The 3,433-nt window shown below is 47.1% G+C and overlaps 1 pseudogene across 1 annotated transcript; it reads right to left on the bottom strand.

Annotated features, from left to right (window-relative positions):
- Positions 1 to 730: 730 nt before the first annotated feature.
- LOC103584111 lies at positions 731 to 2,577 on the bottom strand (annotated as a pseudogene). Its single transcript, XR_549934.1, has one exon. The product of XR_549934.1 is annotated as a sodium/calcium exchanger 3 pseudogene (transcript).
- Between the last annotated feature and the right edge of the window lie 856 nt (positions 2,578 to 3,433).

The following is a 3,433-nucleotide window of genomic DNA, read 5'->3' as shown; positions in this document are numbered from 1 at the left end:
CTGATTCATCACCTCTAGGCTGGACAAGCCTCACACCATAAAATAGCTGATGGGCGTTTAAAGAGATTGCCAAGTTTCAATCAATTTTGCAATTTCCGAATTGAAGCAGAGGTGCCTGAAATCTGGCTATACAATACAACTGCAATAAGGGGAAAAAAGTCAATGCCACTTGTTTTCCTGAGAATATTCGGATCGGGCTATTGCTGTCCCAGAAGGAAAGGATTGGCTTCAGAACTCATCAGCCTCGGTATGTGGGGGGAGGAAGGAGAGGCCCAAGCAGTTTCCTAGCTCTTACGGATCGGGCTATTGCTGTCCCAGAAGGAAAGGATTGGCTTCAGAACTCATCAGCCTCGGTACGTGGGGGGAGGAAGGAGAGGCCCAAGCAGTTTCCTAGCTCTTGCTTAGTCACAAGAATTCTCCAAAATCTGATGTCACAAACGTTCTGTCATCCCACACCTCCACCAACCATCATTTTGAGTGTCAGTTAACAAAATGTTCTGCATCCTCAGATTACAGGATTCCTTGCTCAGAAACAACTCAAACCAAGAACACTGAAGGAGAGTTTGGAAATAGAACCTGTCCGGTAGTGTCTGTTGATCCTGCATACCTGTGATGAAACCAAAGTGTGACATTAACAAAACACAAGGAAGAGTTTTAAAGGGTGGAGCAGAAGGACAGAAAGAGATGGCAGAGGATGGGGTGGGGGAGGGGTAGAATATGCAAAGGCTACTTACACAGTTTCATCATTCTTGAATTCCAACTCCCCATATGTGTCTTCAAAGTCCTCACCACCGCCCTTAGCTGTCCCTTCTACTGTCCTAAAGGGGACAATCACTGTGCCCCGGGCACCTGATGTCCGCAAAACCTTGACCTCCATAACACCAATACTCTCACTGACGTGAATAGTATCACATTCAAAAGTGAAGATTCCTGCATGGTCATCATCCAAGATAGTCACTGTGGCCACACAAGGGGATGCTAGGACAGCCCGCGGCAAGGGAAGACTGTTGTGTATCAATGGAGGCATCCCCTCCTCAGGCTGCTCCTCCTCTAAGCGGACATTGCTCAACCTCACAAAGAAATGTTCATCCTCCTCAAAAATGTCATCATCAATGATGCCCACAGAGAACTCTTTCTGAGTCTCTCCTGGCTTTAGGACCACAGTGCCCTCTGTGAACTCATAGTCAGCGCCTGCGTTGGCAGAACCATCCTCTGTTTTGTAGTCCACGTACATGGTCTTAGACATGTCTCCCCCTTTCCTCACCACTGTCAGGAGTACAGCCCCACAGTTCTCCAGGCACTGGTAAGAACACGGGTCAAAGAAGACCTTGGAGACAAAGTCCTCAGGCTCTTCCGTGTGCACCTCGCTCATGCTTGAGGCCTTCTTGGCTTGTTCTGCTGCATGTTTCTTCAGGATATTGCCTGCACCAGTCATCATACGGGTGGCTTGGATCCGGTAGAAGGCGCGGCTCTTCTGTTGGTGGGAAAGAGCGTAGTAATTGGCCATCTCCACCAGCTGATCTAAGTCCTTTTCTGGGTGTTTTTGCTTCAGATCTTTAAGAATTCGGATCATCTCCCTGCGGGACTCATCCACTTCCTTCCCTTCCCGGGGCACCAGGTTCCCATCTAGGAAGTGGGAATTCATCATTTTCCCATCCATCTCAATGCCCTTAGGGTGGTCACCCTCTGTCTCTATGATAATTCCTCGGTGTTTATCTGTGCGGTACTTTTTATGCATGTATTTGTAGAAGAGCAGTCGTTTATCTGCCACCCAGGCCAGAAGGACACACACAGGGAAGAAGAAGAGCGTGAGAAGGCCTTCCCAAACCTGGACCACCCCAGGAGAGAAGACTGCCAGGATCACATAGAGCCAGACGTAGGCAAAGATACTCCATGCAGCAGTGACAAAGAAGACTCGCAGGTGCTTGATCTTGCGAGTCTCTCCATCTGGGATCACATAGACGCAGATGCCAATGATGATGAACATGTTGAAGGCTGCACTGCCTACAATGGTGGAAGGTCCCAGATCACCAGCAATGAACCCATGGCCACACACCTCAATTAAAGAGAGGAGTATCTCAGGAGCAGAGGAACCCAGGGCCATAAGAGTCAGGTTGGAGACAGTTTCATTCCAGACCCGAATTGTGGTTGTGCTGGTCTCTCCGTTGGGCTTTTTGATAGTCACCTCCCTCTCTTGAGAGGTGATGACTTCAATAGATGCCATGAAGCGGTCAGCAATGATGGACACCCCAAGGAACATGTATATTAGGGCCACAAAATAGACAATGACCCTGGCAATTTTGTCCCCAAGGGAAGGGTTCTCTGGATACCAGATTGGTAGGATGACACCCTCCTTGCAGTCAGATGACCCTGAACAGGACTCATTGTTCTGCCCTGTGCTGGGCACATCCCCTGATCCACCAGCCTCTGCCTGAAGACCATTCAAGAAGAGCACAAAAGTAACCAGCCCAAAATGGAGGAAGGCAGAGGTGAGAGGCTGCAACCTTAACCACGCCATACACGAGACTTAGCCGCTGGCTTCCACCGCAGCACCAATGGTCGTCCTGACAGGCCAGAGACCTAGAAAAGATTAGAGAGGCAGGAAAAGTCATGAGGAAAAGGGGGACAGCAAATGGCAGGTTCCCACCAACACAAACTGATGCTTCACCTCAAGCGACATATTGCACTGACATATGGGGGAGTCTCTCACTGAAAAAATAGATGTCAATGGGAGGTGTAAATTGCTGCTCTGTCCTCAGAACCATCTGGTGCAGACTCAGTTGAAGAATGCTCAAAATAGCTGGGAGTATTGGTGATGGAAATGCAAGTGATACCCTTCCAGGTCTGTCTCCCAAGCCCACTGTTACCTATGAGCATTCTCAACAATCAACTTAAAACAGACCACGTATGACCTGAAACTTCATTCCCGCTTATACTTTTTGTAGGGTTTTCAGGGTATTTTATTAATAATGATTTCTTACCTCATTGTCATCATACTCGGAAATCTTGCATAACATAGGTTTGCAAGAGAGCCTATTAAATTGAATTTTCATGGGCTAGTCCCCCAAAATAGAATAACTGGCTCTGTGTGTAATTGAGCCCACCTGGGAAAAAAATCTTTCCCTAAATGCAAAACTTTGGGAGGCAAATTATAATTCTGAGATTGCTTAGGAAATCAAGAAAGTCGATTCATAGTGAATACTACCTGCATTGTAGCTAAACTGAGGCCTTGTAAGGTGTGCCCAAGACCAAGACCACAGCAGCTTTTAACCCTCCAGTAAAACATGCTTATGAACAGTGTAGGCAGCCAGTTACAGGAAGATAAAGATCAATCAGCCACTCAATTCCAAACCCAAACATGGAAAAGGTCAAGTAGTAGAAATCATTATTAATAAAACATGCAAATGGCTCTCAAATAAGTTTTTTTTTTTTT

This window comes from Galeopterus variegatus, unplaced genomic scaffold, assembly GCF_000696425.1.
Source record: "Galeopterus variegatus unplaced genomic scaffold, G_variegatus-3.0.2 Scaffold44529, whole genome shotgun sequence".
Taxonomy (NCBI): domain Eukaryota; kingdom Metazoa; phylum Chordata; class Mammalia; order Dermoptera; family Cynocephalidae; genus Galeopterus; species Galeopterus variegatus.
Note: the sequence above shows the minus strand (reverse complement) of the source record. Positions and strands in the feature narration are given on the sequence as shown.